This window comes from Globicephala melas, chromosome 6, assembly GCF_963455315.2.
Source record: "Globicephala melas chromosome 6, mGloMel1.2, whole genome shotgun sequence".
Lineage (NCBI taxonomy): Eukaryota > Metazoa > Chordata > Mammalia > Artiodactyla > Delphinidae > Globicephala > Globicephala melas.
The window spans coordinates 108,323,458-108,342,649 of record NC_083319.1 but is presented as its reverse complement, the minus strand read 5'-3'; the positions used below and the strand labels follow the sequence as shown (position 1 = coordinate 108,342,649).

The following is a 19,192-nucleotide window of genomic DNA, read 5'->3' as shown; positions in this document are numbered from 1 at the left end:
TTCTTGAAAGCTGTCTATTTTCTAAAAATGAACATATGTACTTCTTTACAATAAAGGCACATTTTCTCATCTTTAGTATAATATGTAAGTTCTATGAAATTGGTGATTTGGTAAAAATAAAAGGTGGTTTTCAAATAAGGGATGAAACCTTTTGCTAGGTGTCCCATGTGTTTTCCAAAGTGACAAATCCTTTAAGATTTGACTTAAGAGATTTCCCAATTAGACCTTTCATAATTAAGTTAAAAGAAGAATCAATGATTTCAAAGTCTTGCTCACGATTTCCAGACTAATGTATAGAGTGACAAAGATTGACAGCTACGTGTATGTGTGGTATTTTTACACAGTATATGAGTATAAGTACTATCTATGACTTTACAAATACAATTTTCCCCTTAGACTTTTGAAACGAGCAAATAAACATGCAGACTTCATTATAAGTATAAGTGAACATTTTAAGAAAGCTTCATTTCCACAAAAAATAGCCAGGGCTGGAGATATTCAGAGAAACTGAATATCAGTTTTCGTCTATTTTTTCATTCCTTGAATACCAAATTACCAGTAGTCAGAATACAGTGACCAAGCAATCACAAAGAATGCTTCCGTAATATCAGACCCATAGATTGGTTATCTTGCAAGGAGGTCAGATTCAGAGTTTGTAGTGAATGTTACAAATGTATATGTGGCCTTGATCATTAGTTGTGCACTGAGATCCCTGTCTTCTAACTGTAACTAAGGTTACATACCAGATAGTATTTTTTCTGCTTTCTAGGTGCCCCATGTATTTTCCAAAGTGACAATGGAGCAGAGGTCACTTCAGCTTTCTACCACAAAGCTCATGATAATGTGGAAATCTCACCAGCCTCGAGAATCTGCAGAACTTATAAACGGGGATACATGAACAAGCTTCTACCAGACAAGGACGGGTCATCCTCTCCTAGACTAGGGTTCAGAGCCCCAAGAAGCACAGCTCCATGGCTGGTGGCCAGTTCCTGCATCCCTCGCTGTCCTGTAATCTGTGCATCCACCCTAACTACCACCAAACACATTTAGTCCAATGATTGGACTAAAGTCAGTTTCTCTCTGCCTGACCTCTAGGGAGGACTAAAGCAAGACAAGTTATAATGATACTTGCCAGGAAAAATAACTGACTCATAAAGAATTTCCTTTTGGACTGATTCTTAAGACATATTTTTAAAGGTGAAGTATTTTTATGCTGTAACAAATTTATTGATTGAGAACACACTGTGATGCTAAAATAAAAAGTCCTTTTAAGCTGTAGTCTATGTGATAAAATTTGGTAGACTCTCCCCATCTTTATGTGATTGGTTTACTGATAAACTTTATAGACACAATCTCAGATCTTCCAGGAATGCTTTTTGCTCCAAGAAGGAGCTGAAAAAGGACATCAAGTAGACTTCAGTTTCTGTTTCTAAATCACACAAGGAAAACATCAACTGTCATCTGTCACCAAGGCTGAATGTTATCCTGTATCCATTGTGCTCTTTTTGTGAATAACCAGGACTATCTTTGTTTACTAACATGTTGAGGTCTTCGGTTTAGAGCCAAGGTTCAAAGCAAAACTGAAAAATGACCATTTCCTGAAAACCCAGAAACTTAGGTTTCAACAGTCCTCACAATTTGGGTTTTGATCTGCCTGCAAATGAACATTGTAATGGGAAGCTTCCCATCTGTGCTCAGCAACCGATTATATTATTTCTGAATCCTGATCATAAGTGAAAATGTGCAAAGAAAAGGGTATAAAAAACATTCAAATAATACCACTCTAAAAAAAGTCCTTGTAACTCAAATTGAAATAACTTGCTTATAATAAAAGGCCATGGACCAAAGAAGGAAAGAGCTTTGCAAAACAGAGACAAATGGATGTGTATGCAGCATATGAAAAAAAATGTCAAGTGGACTTACTAAAGCCAGTTTAAAGATTCAGTCATTCCTTGGACATACTTAAAGACTAAGTGTTTCTGTTTGTTTGTTTTGGGGGGAGGTTTCTGCTTTATTTATTTATTTATTTATTTATTTATTATTTTTATTAACAGTGTTGTGTTAGTTTCAGGTGTAAGTGTTTTATTAAAGGAATCTTCCCTGTTCGCCCTGGCTATGCCTTCTATAAGGATGAAAATGTAGAAAGCTTATATGTGAGTAAAAAAAGAAGAAGAATAAATATGAGATAATACATCATGAGAATGAAATCAATATTTGTATCTCACATTTCTAAAATCCACCCATGTATTGAATTCATTCATAAATCTTATAAGGCAGCTGAACTGACATTTACGTGTATGGAATCATTATATTTTAGAACAGAGATATTAATGATTCTTTTTCCCTAGAAACTTCTTTTGTAGTAATATACATTTTTGCAAACGCTTCAGAAGTTAATTTTATTTTTTCATCATTTTGCATGTTACACAATTAATGAGCTATTTTAAATGTTATATAAGTGTATTATTAATCTTGTACAACAGTGATAGAAATGTAATCATTATTTCATAATATAGAAAGACTAATTTTGACATTCTGGAAGTCAAATTTTATTATTATTATTAGAATAGAGTGTATCACGCTATTCTAATCACTTTAAATTAATTGTGTAGGAAAATATTTTGTTGACCAAGTAAAATTATATATCATGTTTGGATTCGAAAATAAGTATCCATTAATACGTGGTTTAAATTCCATCTGTATGTCACATAGTAAAAGAAGAACCACACTAAATTTTCTGACCTAGTATTTGAAATTCTTACATTATGAGGTACAAATAAATAATAATTCTATTAGGCGAATATTATAATGATTATAATATACCAGGCTCAGAAGTAAGTCTTCTTGGGATCAAATGTCAGCTCTCACAGTGAATAGCTTTCTAATCTCCCTGCACCTTGTTTGTTCAACTGTGAAATAGGGATGGTTATAACAGCACATCCTCTGATAGAGTTCTTGTGAACATTGGATTGATCCACATAAAGTACGTAGAACCACACTCATTAAATGTTAGACCCCCAAAATTAGAAGCCATATTAGATAGAAATTTGCTTGCATTTTCTGTTTCTAAATTAGTTTTGAAGTACTAGGGACATTTTGATTTGAATCTGGGATAGTTGAATTTGCCATAGAAGAATATGGGACAGATAATTGTAATGTTGAAATCTGGTGAATAATATCTTTGAAAATTTGCAGAACTATTATGATAAGCTTATCGTTGACTTCTGTATTTCAACATTTCTGTATTTTTATATTTTGTCTTTAATCAATTGCCCCTCCTCCCTCTTTATATATAAACATACATACATATACATTTTAAATTTGTTTGAGTATATAAGGCCCTTTTCCCTCATAGCAAATACAGCTGTTCACGTTTCACTTTGTGCCAGATGTTATACTAGGTGCTTCATGGGTTACTTCTACTATTCTCATAGCAAATCTGTGAGGCAGGTGTGATTATTATGTGTGCTTAGCTTCACAGATGTGGAGAAAGGAACAAAGACACATTAAGTAACTTCAATGGGATTACAGAGCTAATAAATGAAAGAGCTATCATCCAGACCAGAAGTTCTGATTTCAGCGTTTTAACGATATACTGACTGCATAATACACTGCCACTCATGATTGCTTTGTATGTAAAACAAACATTTTATAAACTAACGCAGATTCTGGTTTATGTGGTTTATGGTGGGGTCTTTTGGTAAGGAATTTGGGGACTTACTGATCAACATGCTCGCTGATGGGAAATTGCAAGCACTAAAACTAAGTGTTCCCAGATTAAATCGAATTGTTGCCACATTGTCATTTGTCCTTAGGGGTACCCTGGTGGGAGACCAAATTTAGTAGAGAGCACAACCCTATGTATCAGCTAAAATGACATATAGAATATTATTGTCTTATTTTGCCTTACAGGGAAGCATAGGATTGCTAGAAATGAACTGAAATGACCAATTAGAAAAAAAGTAGAAAGAATCACCTAAAGTTAACAAAGAAAGTTAAGTACTTCTCTTTTCTTTGGTTCATAATTCAGTTAATTTTTAAATTCCTTAGTGTTTTCAGGCAATTTCTAATCCAGTAGCTAAGCCTACCCCAACCCCTTTCCCCTTCCTTTTCTCCCTGCCTTCTCACTCCCTCATTTCTGCACTTTTGTGCCCTTTCCTCTCCTTCCTTCTCTATTCCTTTCTGTTTCTGTGTCTCTGTCTCCCTCTCTTTCCCTCCCTCTCTCCTCCTCCCCTTCACTCACAAACCTGCCCGCAGCACTCCTGCCCCCTCTGCCTCTTTAAAACCTGCTGCCAAATTATTATTTTGTTGTTGTGGGCAGGTGTTTTTACATTGTATTGTTACAGATCAAAGAAAATATATATCTACAATGCTGCCACTGTTGATACCTTAATACCTTTGTTTTCTTTCCTTCCTACACATTTTCACACAGTTGAAATTTATCATACCTGCTCTATGCATCCTTCATTTCACTTAATGTATTTTATGCATTTCCTGGTAATCCTCTTAATCATCATTCCAGTGGATATATGATGCACTTTTCTTACACAAATACTTTTTCATGTGATTGAAAAGGGTCTAGTGCCTATGGAATTACGCAGTTTGTGAAAAACTGAAATGTGTTCATTTATTTTCAATAACCAAATATATATTTTTGCTTTATGTCTCAATAAATCTGAGCAAGAATTAGGAGTATAAAGTATTTCTAAAAAAGAATGTGCCAGGCATATAATCAGAAGGTAATATGTCTAAAACAAGACTCTTTGAAAATGGCACTGTAAAAATAATCATCACAAAACAGCACAACAATAACCACCAAGTACAGTATTTTTTCTGGACCACTTGAATGCTTTCCAGTTGATTATAAAAATTTTCATCTAAAATGGGGTTTGTAGTGGCAATTATCACTGCCTTTCTTATTTATAATTTGATTTAATGAGAATGGTTTTACGAATTCAACATTCAGTATACTAATTAATCTTTTGAAAAAGATGCTCTTTCCCAGGTTAAAGAATTCAGTTTCTACCTCTATTTTTAAAGTTATTGATGATACTGTTGAAACTATTGTTAGGAAGTGGTACTTAACCTTATTAAATTATTGGAAATTTATTTGAGAATCATGTGGTTTTTAACTTGATACAAATTTTGCCCCAGTATATCATTAATCATTTACTGTCTGTAAAAAGTAAGATGTGAATACCTAATGGTATATACATATATTGGAGCACGTGTACATTGAAAAGTTGAGATAGATTATATATTTTTAGCTAAAAACTCAACAGAATTTATTCAAATATTAAAAGATCAATATTATTCTCAAAGTTATTTAGCATTATGCAGCAAATGCTTATTTTATCATATATTGCCAACCTGGAATTTAGTTTAGTGTTGATAATACAATAGTGAAAGATAATCTCTGCTCTCCAATTGCTCACTATATTGTAGAAAATAGCCTGTAAACAGATAATTTTTTTCACATTATAATTGCTATGTTGGAGGCATGTACAGCAAGCTAGGAAAACACAAAGAAGGGCTAGCTAATAGGGACCAAGGTGGAGTGGTTGGGGAAGACTTCCTGAGGAAAATCTAATTGGGCTTCGTTTTCAAAATGAAATAAAATTTAGCTGGGCAAACATTGGGGCCATAATAAAACGTGTCCTGTAAAATATTGGACAGAAAATCCAGTAACCACTAGATTTTTGTATGATTAATATAGGAATCTGGCTGAATCTTAATTATTATAATTTTTATATATATATGGGGCCCTATGACTGCAAATTTTTCTGGATGAAGGTACAAACTATATATACTTCTTAAAAGTATTGCTGTCTTACAAGACAAGAAGAGGATTCTTCAAAGACAAAAAGAGTAGCAAAAATAAGAGTGAGCTAAAACCAAAGGAATGATAAACAAACACAAATGCCTAAACTGGGAGACTGAGCCTTGGGCCACCACAAGGTAGAAAAACAGAACTTGTGACTGAGGATTAATTAATTAGACCCTCAATATTATCATAGATTAGGTTGAAACAAATATGAGCTCATAACAATGACAATACTTTAACTAAAGACAAAAGAAACCAGACATGAGCAGACATGAACTTCAATGGAAATACCAGATCAAGAATAGGAAATAAACATGTAAAATGTATTTAAAGAAATAAAAGATAAAGTTGATAATAGGAAGCTATAATACCAGAAATAGTTTTTAAATAATCAAATAGAATAATAAATGAAATGAAAATATAATTGTTGAAATTAAAAGTTTAATGAATGTGTAAAAGCATATAAGAATCAGTTGAAATGAGAATTGAACAGAATGTACAGCTAAAGAAATATCCCAGATTAAAATAGTGGGAGAAAGGGAGAAAGAAAAATTTTTTTAAAGTTGAGTCTTTAAGGATAAAATGGAAAAACCTGAAGTAATCGGCATCTAATTAGGATCCAAGAAGGATGAATTAGAGTAGAGAAAGCCAATAGTCAGAGAAAATGACAAGGATTTTCAGAACAAACATAAGAAACTAATGCTCAGATTCAGAGAACTCAAAATATATCAATAAAGGTATGTAAAAATAAGTTTATATGAAGACATTATATGAAAACTGCAGAATAGCAAAGGAAAAGAAAATACCTTTTAAAAAAATCACCTTTCTATTGCCAAATAATATTTCATTGTGTGGAATATCACATTTCATTTATTCATTCATCAAAAAGGAATGGAGTACTGACACATGCTACAACATGAATGAAATATTACACTAAAGAGGCCAATTACAAAAGACCATGTATTGTACGATTCCATTTATAGAAAATGTCCACATCAGACAAACCTATGGAGACAGAAAGTAGATTCCTAGTTGAGGGGAAGCAGGGAGTGACATGGATGTTAGGGAGTGATAAATGTCCAAAAATATTTGTGATGATGGTTGTGCAACTGTGTGAATATTCTAAAAATCACTTAATTATAGACTTTAGTTAGATTAATTGTATGGCATGTGTACAGTAAGTACTTATCACCTATACTGGAAAATACTTAGACTGGCAGCAGACTTCTCAACATCAATAATGAAATTCACAATATAATGGGTCTATTTACTCAAAATACTAAGAGAAAATTACAGTGAACTCTGAATAGTGTACTCAGTAATATAATCTTTCAAAACTGAAGATGAAAGAAAGTCATTAAAGAAAAATACACAGCTTAATCTTGAACATTTATAAAGTGGACTTCTAATCAATTTACTTCAGAAAGACAGAAAAAAAAAAAGCCACAGAATCCGGTTCCGAAATGCAAACAGAAATGATGAGAGGGCCTTCCCTGGTGGCACAGTGGTTGAGAGTCCGCCTGCCAATGCAGGGGACACGGGTTCGTGCGCGGGCCCGGGAAGATCCCACATGCCGCGGAGCGGCTAGGCCCGTGAGCCATGGCCGCTGAGCCTGCGCATCCGGAGCCTATGCTCCGCAACGGGAGAGGCCACAACAGTGAGAGGCCCGCGTACCGCAAAAACAAACAAACAAACAAAAAAAACCCTCAAAGAAATGATGAGAAACTGATTAAAATGGATATAAATTCAACTAGTCTTACTCTATATAAAAATGTTGCTATGAATACATAATTTATGGGGTTTAAATGAACTGAAAGATTGGAAAGATAATATCATATACTAAGACTAAAATTGTATGTAGAAATACATCCAAAATATGTTAAAGACTTTTATGCAGAACATTTTATAATTTCTTGACAGCATAAGTACTTAAATGGAGAGAGATGCCATGATTATACAAAAAAGATTAAATATTATGAAGGGAGCAATTGTTTCCAAATTAGTTGTTAGATTTAGTGCAATTTTGTCAAAGTCCAACAAATTTTTTGAGGAAATTGACAAGCAAATCTTTAATATATATTTATATTAATCACACAAATTATAAGCTTCAGGAATAGCCAAGGCATGTTTATAAAAGAAGAACAAAAGTAGAGTGATTTCCTGTAATAGATACTTAAAATGACTAAAATGCTGTAAGACATTATGATATTGGTGCAAAGATAAAATGACCAATGGGACAAAATGAAGAGTCTGAAAACAACCCTTATTTGATATATAAAGGAAGTAGTTTGCAGATTAGCATTGGGTGCTTAATAAATGTTTCTGTATATGACAAAAAGTTCACATTCTATCCCAATGTGACACTGCTCAAGAAAGCAAGTTTTGGGTAAAAGTTCAAGTATAAGAGTAAAATTTTTAAAAATAGAAGATATAGCAGAGTAGTCTATGGCCTTGAGGTAGGGTAGATTCTTTAATAAAGTCTATGATGTCAAAATTAAGAAATTCTATTCATCAACAGGCCACTTAAGGAAAATGGAAAAACAAACCACAGTGGAAAAAGGTATTTGCCACACAGGTATAACTGACAATTGGCTACTGCCAGACTATAAAAAATCTCATACCAATGGATGAGAAAAAGACAAAAAACTGAGCAGAATATAGTCAGAAGAAGACATGTTTCACTGGGCAGAGACCACAAATGTCCAACAAATATGTGAAAAAATGTTCAAATTCACTGGTAAACAAAGATGTGCTAATTACGATATTGAGTACCATTTTATACCCACTGGGTTATTAAAAATAAGAAGTTTGATGATACGCAATTTGGCAAGGATATGGAGCAAAATGATAGTTTATATACTGCAGCTGAAAATAGAAAAAGTGGGGAAAATTGACATTGTATTATAAATTTGATATGTGAATACTCAAGATACAAAAATTTTAGTTCTAAGTATAAATCTTAAAGAAACCCTTCCACATGTGCACCAGGTGACATATACAAAATATTTATAGCAGCACCATTAGTGATAGTGAAAAACAAAAGCAAAACAAAACAAAGACTGGAACCAATCCAAACATTCATTGGCGGGAAAATGTATAATAAATTATGTCAACAAAATCAGATACCATATAGCTGTGAAAATGAATTAACACTACTATTTGCAATGAGGATAAATCTTAGAAATGTTAAATTTAGTAAAAAGAAAAAAGCATCAAAGATATGTTATAGCACCATTTTCATAAAATTCAAAACCAAGCAATCCCGCTCTCTCTCTCTTTCTCATTTATCTATTTCTATCTATTTCTCTTTCCCTCTCTCTAATAAAATTTTGAGAGCAAAGGAATTATAAACACAAAATAGTTCACAGTGGTTACCTAGGGAGATATTAGGAGAATGGGATTTGGTGGATTATACAGGTATGTTTAATATTGGTAATATTTTAGTTTTGAAATTAGGTGGTGGTTTCCACAGTGTTTGTGTTATTAAATTATACCTTGTCACTTAAATATATTACTTATGCAATTACATACCAAAATATTATATCTGAATATGAAATTAATCACTGGAAATGCTCACTGGAACTACCCTATTCATTCATGGGAAATACCCTACACACTGTAGTGTTTTGTCATTTATATACTTTGTGCAATATATTTTATGATTTATAACATGTTTTTATTAGCATCTTGTTATGCCCATCTTACATGATGTTGTAGTCGGTAGAGTGATGACCCAAAGATGTTCAAATTTCAATCCTCGGGACCTGTGAATGTGTTAACCTTATTTGGCAAAAGAGATTTTGCAGATGTGATTAAGAACCTAGAGATGGGGTTATCTGGGTGGGCCCAATGTTATCATGAGGATCCTTATGAGTGAAAAAGAGGCAAAGAGTCAGTGTCAGTGATACAATGTGGGACTGGATTGGTTTAAGATGGGGGAAGAGAGCCATGTGCCAAAGAATGCAGGCAGCCTCCAGAAGCTGTAGAAGACGGGGATGAATTCACTCCCAGAGCCTCCAGAAGGAACATCGCCCTGCAGACACCCTGATTTTAGCCCACTAAAACCCATTTTGGAGTTCTGACCTCCAAAATTGTAAGAAAATACATCTTTTGTGGTTTTAAGCCACTAAGTGTGTGGCAATTTGTTACAGCAGCAATAGGAAATGGATACATATACCTCTTAAAATTGATTTGCATACATTCTCATTCTCATTTTTTGAAGAAGTTTCTAGAACAATAGTTGTTTTGTTTTTTTTTTTTGCTAGTCATTCAAGAGGGTAGAACATTTAAGGCAAAAATCACTGGATTTACAGACAAATGGAAAAAAATAACCCAGAATGCTTCCTGTTTGTAGGAGTAGTACTCAGAGATCCTGACTAATTTCAAAATGATCAGAAAATAACTTTCCTTGCTCAAAAAACAAGGATAAAGTGCAAACTTCCTAATAAATGTTTCGCTGGTTTAGTGTTATAAGATTTTCTCACTCCGAAGTACTGTACAACATAGGTTGCTGTGCTTCAACAAAGCGCAGAACACAATAGTCAATGGTGGGGTAATTACTCGTAATGTCAGCCCTTGTTGCTCCTACCATCTGCTCTACAAACCCCACCACAAGGAGGGTGGTTGTCTGGGTCCACTGATTCTGAAATAACGGCCCATTGGGAAAGTGCTTTTCCATTCTCACTACACCAACAGGGAAGAAAGCAGTTTTATAAGAACAATTTAGAGGTTCAGAAAGATTATTTCAAATCTCTCCTTGACGTCTTCATTATCCGTATGTTTAATTATTCTCTAGAAAAGGGCAGAATTATTTTAAAATTATAACTTTTGAGGAAACTTAATTATGTACCAATGCTGGAAACATTAAGTTAAGAATTCCCAAGAACTGAGTCGACTTTCAAAGATAAATGGAAAATGAAACATAAAATCAATCCCTGTTTTTCAGGAATTGAGAGGTATTTTCTTATAAGAATGGTATTTAGGACTTACCTGGTGGCACAGTGGTTAAGAATCATCCTGCCAATCAGGGGACATGGGTTCGAGCCCTGGTCCGGGAAGATCCCACATGCTGCAGAGCAACTAAGCCCGTGCGCCACAACTACTGAGCCCACGTGCCACAACTACTGAAGCCTGCGTGCCTAGATCCTGTGCTCCGCAACAAGAGAAGCCACTGCAATGAGAAGCCTGTGCACCACAACCAAGAGTGGCCCCTGCTCGCCGCAACTAGAGATAGCCTGCGCACAGCAGTGAAGACCCAACTGAGCCAAAAAAAAAAAAAAAAAAAGGTATTTAAAGGAAATAGTTATATAAATTCATATGATTTATCAGGATCGATTAGAACATGTGTGTTGAGTCAGTGAACTAACACACTATGTTATTCATTCAGTAACCTCTGTTTAGATTTGTCTTAGTTTGTTCAGGCTGCTATAACAAAATACCATAGACCAGGTGGCTTATAAACAACAAAAATTTATTTCTCATAGTTCTGGAGGCTGGAAGTCTGAGCTTAGGATGCCAGCAGCAGGGTGAAGGCCCTCTTTCTGGTTTCAGACTTCTCACTGTGTCCCCACATGGTGGAAAGGGCTAGGGGCTCTGGGGGATCTCTTTATAAGGGCATTGATTCCACTCATAAGGGTTCCACCCAAAGGTCCTACCTACTAATACCATCACCTTGGGGTTTCAACGTATGAATTTGTGGGGGACACAAACATGCCGACAATAGCAAGACTGAAAATCAAACCACTGGCAAAAACAATAAAAGGCTACATTCATTTAGAACACTGCCTGTGCTTACACTCTAAGGGTAGAAATTCTGGTGAGGGAAGCTTAGTCCATGGGACCATTCTTCCGAAGTTGATGGAGGTTTACTCCAACTAATATAGTTCATCCAGTTTGGGCATGCCCGGCTTTAGAGATAAAGACTACACAAAACCACTACTTCCAGTAGCTGCTTCCTTTCAATGAAAATCAGTAATTTACGTTGCTCTTTGGTTGTAAGGTAACAGATGATCCTCTGCCTTCATGTGCTCCTAGCTCCACAGGCTCCATCGATCCAGCGATGCCCTTCTGCCTCCGGTGCTCACCTGCCTTCCTACTTGATTCCCCTGTGTCTGCAAATTGTTTGCCCAGGGCTCAGGCTTCCCACAAACTTGGCTAAACAGTCAGGTGGAATGCTTTTTCTCCTTCACTGCAAGTTTTGCCAACAAACCTATAGGTAGGGGGGCAAAATGGCACCATTTCCTGCCTCATCTTTCTGCCCAAATCATTTCATAACATCTGCTCACTCCATTTTATATTATACCAAGCAGGAAGAGGAAGTTTATATGTTTCTCATGGTTAAAGCAGCATAGACATGGAAATTCTGTCACTACTTCCATTCATGACCCCAAGTTTGTATCAAAATGTATACCCAACGTAGAATGTGCTCACTTGTTTATTTCTACTTAATGCTAATCACATAACTGACACGTTAAAATGAACCTAACCCTTTACACATAGCACTTATTAATTTTCAATTTGTATATTGAATGACATGTGGGCAGTGATCTGCTTATTATTTATTTTTTGGACTTCCAGTAAGTAATTGTTCCACTACTGGAATGTATGATTTGGATCACAAAAAGCCCAAAGTCTCTTGGAAAATGAACTATTATTTGGTCTTCAGAACATCCTATGGTCAATCAATACTATAAGAGCTCCTCAAATAAAGAAATTCTAAGGACCCACTATTAGGAAGAAAACTTTTCTGAGGATAGCTGAGAGACACTCCACAGTTTAAAAGATGGATAATAGCACCACATAATAATAATTTTTTGAAGATTTTCCAACTAGTGTTTCCTTGAATGTCTGATGTGAACTGTGTTATATTTTATGTGTCTTTTTCTTTAATTTAAATTGTGGTCAAATACATATAACATTTACCATCAGTGACTTTTAGTATATTCACAATATAGTGCAACCATCACACTTTCTAGTTCCAGATAATTTTCATCACTTAAAAGGAAACTCTGTGTCCATTAAGTGGTCACTTCTCATTCCCCCTTCCTTCCAGCCCCTGGCAACTGATAATCTGTTTCCTATCTCTACAGACAGGCCTACTCTGAATATTTCATATTAATGGAATTATACAATATATGGCCTTTTGTGTCTGGCTTCTTTCACTTAGCATAATATTCCCAAGGTTTATAATATGGGTGTTTTTAAAGTGTATTTAAAAATACATAGACATCATCTGTTTAATTTACAGAAACTTGAAGGGTCTCACTGAGATAATTACACATACAAGGTGATATAATTTTAAAGATGTGTTTTTAGAAGTGAATGCCATATATGCCATATATATACATATATATATAATCAAAATCCACAAGAACATAAAAGATGAAAACAGTATTTTTAATTGAATGATTACTTTCAGGCTTGAAACTAGATACCTTAAATAAAATTTGTAATTGAAAAAATATTGATTAAAATCTGCCTTGCGTATAAGTTTTCAGGAATATATTTAATCTTATAAATGACTAACAGCCTCACCTTGCGTTACAAGTATTTTTCAATGATACTGATATCATATCATTAATATTGAGTATGATAGCAGAGTCTGACACTAACAGAGCATAGCTAGTCTTTTCCCACCGATCAGGTCTTAATTTACTACCATCTGTAATTTGGGATTAATGTTACAGAACAGACTAACAAAGGAAGATTTATTCTGAACCTATATAACATCAAACATTACTAAAGTAAATAAATTATGCAAATCCTTTCTTTACCTTAAGGTATTCCCAGTTTAAAAACAGATTTTTTAGTTATACACTAACATAATTTTTAAATTTAATATATTATTTTGCAACAATGTTCACACTTTCCTTCATAATTTTAATGAACTTTTAACACAGCTTGGATTTGGGAAAAGACATAGTTTAATAAATAAAAACAAAGGAATGCATATTATTGGCAAAGGATTTTTATTTTGTGTGCTTTTACATTTGTCCTCAGTAGAAAAGTCAGTCATGTAAACAAATTATTCTAATAAATGTTTTCAGTATTTTTAAATTGTTAACACTGAGGCTTAAAATATGACACTTTTATATTTTAATTGATATTTAAATTTTCAGTGATTTTTCTGAAAAAACTCCTTATGACCTTTGGAAATCTTTTGATTTATGAGGGCTTATACTGTATATTATTTACTATGAAATGGTAGAGGTTGAATATTAAAAGAAAAATGTTCCACTTTGGAAAAGTTTTAGTGAGCTAAATTTTTTTTTTTTTTTTTTTTTTTTTTGGCGGTACGCGGGCCTCTCACTGTTGTGGCCTCTCCTGTTTCGGAGCACAGGCTCCGGACGCGCAGGCTCAGCGGCCATGGCTCACGGGCATGTGGGATCTTCCCGGACCAGGGCACGAACCCGTGTTCCCTGCATCGGCAGACGGACTCTCAACCACTGCACCACCAGGGAAGTCCTTGCCACATTCTTTTTGATTAAACCAAGTGACAAAACCAATCCAGGTTCAAAGAGAAGAAAAATAAGATTCATTCTCCCTTTTGATGAAAGGAGCAGGAAATTCACATTTCAAAGAAGTATGCAAAGAGGTACGGAAAGTTATGGCAGTGATCTTTGCAAATCATCTACCATAAGGCATCAGGGCAATAGATGGAAAATCATTATAATGAAAAGACCACAACAGGTGAAAGGAAAAGCTGGCCTGTATTTCTCTCCAACATGCATACCTCACAGAGATATCACTGCTTTAAGTCATAGTAGTAAAATATTTTTAAAATATTATTAAAGAAAATTTATAAATTAATCAGACTTGCTCTTAAAAACAGTAGATTGACTACTTTTCTTTTTTCTGACTTAGACAACTTTCTCACGAGTAGAAGGATCACATAAAGTATTTTTAAAACAGAGATTTCTTGTGCCCATTTATATCCTAAAAATCACAAATACATCATAATTAAAGGCTATGTAGAAAAAAACCTAGGGAGGGCCATATAACAAGGGCATTCTGTATTTTGAATTTAATAAAGTATTACTTTAAAACTACAAGAATGATATCTTTTTATGATGCAGAACCTAGGTAGAAGAGATCTAACACTGCATGAGGTAAGAGATTATTTGCTCATCTCTGAGTTTTGTTCAGCTTTGATCCAAATAAATAAAATTTTTCTTTTTTCAACACACATCATAATCGGCATGATCTAGAAATTTCATAACATGTTTTTGTAAAACTAAAATTAAAAAATAAACAAGTATGACAAAACATAATACAGCTCAGCGACTGTGTTTTTAAAAGAGAAAAATATGAAGAAAATATTTTAAAATTTTAAGAAATTTTTTTGTTAGGACTGACAAGCCAAAATTGAGTCATATTTGCATTCATATTGACCAGGGGCATATCTAAGTCATTTGGGGCTAAGAGAATGTATTGTTCAGTGTTTTTAATATATATGAAATATTTTGAAAAATCTGATTTGAAGAGTAAGAGCAGTAAATCTTGCTTTGAATATTGAGTTGGTCAGAATGAATTAAGTTTTATAACGTATTCCACAATAACTGTAGTACTAAAAATTGTCAAGGGCAAACAATTTAGCCTTAATAAGTAAGGCTTATAAGAAATAGAAGCCCCAGAAAAGAAAGAGGATTACAGAACTATATTGCATTTCAAATCCAATAGCCACTGGGCTTGTAGGGGGCAAGATACTGCTTCAACTGATGCAGAAATTTAAGAAGGTAAAATATCTACCTCTTTTGTTTGAAATGTTTGCTTTTTCCTCTCTGTTTCAAGAGAAGAGGGGGAAAAAAGTAGTAATTCAGACTAGCAATATGTCATTTGCAAGTTGTAAAGTTGCCATGATCACGGCAGACAAATGACAGCTCTTACAGCCATTTCATCACCTTTCCCAGAAGGACATAAAGTACTAGAAGAGAATGTCTGTGAATACATCATTCCCCTTCTTAAGATACCCTGGTCCTTATGAAACCCAACCTTTATCCTAAGGAGTGGAGCTGATGGGAAGGGATGATGCCATAGAAGAGAGATGGCAGATGACTGAAGGCCCATGCTGTGGCTCTTTTGTTTTACCTTGCCCTTCTCATTTCATAGCAGCAAGAAAGAACCACCTGTGTGATTATACAAACCTCCATGTATGTTGTGGAACAAAAGCATTTCTTTGGGAAATACAGAAATAAGGTATTTCCTCCAGTCTAATTTTAGACTTGCTGACTTACACAAATAGTAGAGAGTTCCTGTATCCTCCTGACCCAGCTTCTCCTAATGTTAATATCTTATATGACAATAGTATAATGTTTGGAACCAGAAAATTAACATTGATATGATACTATCAACTTACCTACAAACCTATTTTAAATTTCACAAGTTTTCCCTCTAATGTCTTTTTTTCCTTGGCCTAGGATCTGATGCAAGATCTCACATTGCATTTAGCCGTTCACTAGCTCCAATCTGTGACAGTCTCTCAGCCTTTTTTGTCTTTCATATCCTTGACGCTTTTGAGAAATACTGGCCAGTGATTTTATAGAAGTCCCTCGATTTGAGTTTTTTGTGATGTTGTCTCACAGTTAGATTGGTATTGTTCATTTGTAACAAGAATATCGCTGAAAGGATACTATTTTCTTCTAAGTGCATCCCATCAGGGCAGACGATGTTGACATACCTCATTATTGGTGATATGAAGCTGGATTATTTAGTTAAGGTGGTGTCTGCCATGTTTATTCACAGTGAAGCTACAGTGAAGTTTATTTGTTACTGTTTGCATTATATTTGGGGTCTTCCCACCCCAAATCCTGGCTGATTTCAATCATTTCTCTGTTTTTGCTGAGGTAAAACCTTACCATAGTTCTATAAGTCAGAGCTATACAAAATTATTCCCAGAGATCCCTAGGGCATTTTAAAGACTTTTTGTTATTTCTGAAATTTGTATGTTTCATACACTAGATGTTTACACTTAAGTCAGCATTTCCATAATTTTAAGTTGAAAAACTCTTATTCGAACAATGGTGTGTTTTAAAAGTGACAGCACCTTAGAATGACAAGTGAACTCACAGGAAGAATGGAGCCTTAAGTTTGAAGAAGTTAGGTCTATCTCAATTACATTCAGAATTTCTTTTACATACTCATAACCAAACTACACATGCTATAGATCCTATTGTGATATGTTCTATTATTAGTCACCCAATATTCTTGCTTTTCTCTTTGTGGCTCTTTCTCTGAAGTGGAATTATACATCCCTGCCTTCTGAACTCAGGAATGGCCATGTGACCTAAGAGGTAAATATGAGAAAATTAGACAGTGAGGTGGTAGGGGTAGCAGTAGAGGCAAGAATAGCTGAGGAAGGACCAGAAATGCAAAGGAAGGAGGCAAGATAAAATATGGCGCCTGGAAAAGGTGAAAGTTCCATGATTTATCCGGAATGCAGAGTGGGTTAGGAGTTGGGATGGAGAGAAACATGGGGTGGGACAGGTTATATAGGCTATAGTAAGTCAAAGGAATTTGAATTTTTCTCTAAGAGCAAATAATTGGGAACCAATGAAGGAGCAGAAAAACGACAGGATCTTATTTGAATTTTGAACGATCCCTGTAGCTTCAGGGTAGAGGCTGGACGGGCAGTATAGCAGGCGCCGAGTTAGATGCTGTGGCTGTGACTGTCATGGCAGTGATAGATGATCTCTAGAATGGTGGCAAAGCAACAGACTTGAAGAAATATTTGGGAAGTGAGTTGCTGGGACTTTGTGATTCATTAGATATTGGAGTACGAGAGAGGAAGAAATGGATCCTCAGTTTTCTGGCCAACGCAATGAGATAGCCAACTCAGGAGACAAAGCAGACTCAGACACGGTGATCTTCATGTGCAATTGCAGAAGATACACAGTTCAGATATTTGAGAAAAACTTATTAACTAAAGTGCAGTATCTGTGTACAATTCATTTAATCTTTGCTATTACAGCATATGTACAGGCTAGTTCAAATACTCTGTTCCAAAGTTATTTATGTTTGTTCTTTGCTTTCCCATCCTTTTCATGTACAGACAGGCTACAGCTACTGAGATAAAAATTACCACTGCATGTGTGGATGGCAATTAAAACCAAGGAAGAGGAGTAACTCACATAGAGAGGATGAATATAGCAAGGAAAGGGCCTGTGATTGAACCCTGAGAATGCCCAGCATTCGGAAAACAGAAGGAAGAAAAGGCGATACATTTATTTGGGAAGTAGTGGTCAGAGTCAGAAAAGCAGGAAACCAAGGCAAGAGAGTTTTCAGGAAGAACAGCATGATCAATAGTGGCCAGTTTGCAAAGAGGTCAACAAAGTCAAGGGTTAAGCAATTTATTGCGGTTATTGAATACACTGGAAATAGGAGTTTTAGTGAAGTGATTGGTGAGAAGCCAGATTGAGGAAAGAGTACTAGATAAGGAATTAGAGAATGGGATCTTGTACAACCACTTGAAGTAATTCAGCTGTCAGAGGAAGCAGAGAAATATGGGAACAGCTAGAAGTGGATACGTCATCCAGGGAAAGGTTTAACTTTAAAAAGACAATTAGCAAATTGAAAAGTTTAAGGGAGGACACAAAGAAGGCAAGATCATAATGCATTGATAAGACATTGAAAGTGGTCCTGGAATACAAATGACTTCAGGATTTGATCTAGAAAAAATTGGGGATCAGTCTTATGTGAAAGGAGCGAAATATGCCTCAATATATTATCAGAAACATTGGTGTGGATACAGGCTAGCTCTTAGGTTTGGTGGCAGGTAGATAAGGGGGTTTTGTGTGCTGGTTTCTACTTTTTCTGTGAAGACAGAGGTAAGGTCCTCTGTTCAGAATGGGAGGACAGGTTTGGAAGTTTGACTACAGTGTGGTCTGCGTGGAAGACCCACACTCAACCTCCATTTGACCCTTCTTCTAATGCATCTTCCTGTGCTGCAGACACCAGAAAGATAGAACATTAAAGCGAGGGATCTTTAGACAGATAGACAGATATTAATAAAAACTGTATGTATTTAAGGTGTACAACATTATGTGCAGCATGTATATACATATACTTAAAGAAATGATTACTTCAGTCAAGCTAGTTAACATATCTCTTCACAGAAGTTACATGGAGATGTTAACTTTTTTTTGTGACAACACCTAAAATCTACTCTCTTAGCATCTTTCAAGTGTTCAATATGGTATTATTAACTATAGTCATCGTGCTGTACAAGAGACCTCTAGACTTATTCATCCTATACAACTGCAATTCAGACCCTTCGATGAATATCTCCGCATTTCTGCCACTGTCTACTCCTGGTAGCCACCATTTTACTCACTGCTTTTATGAATTCAGCTTTTTTTTTTAAGATTCTATAAA

At 35.0% G+C, this 19,192-nt stretch overlaps 1 protein-coding gene across 3 annotated transcripts in view; it reads right to left on the bottom strand.

The window, feature by feature from the left end:
• Window positions 1-19,192, bottom strand: part of GLRA3 (glycine receptor alpha 3) — a 158,557-nt gene that overhangs the window by 63,611 nt on the left and 75,754 nt on the right. The window lies entirely within an intron of this gene.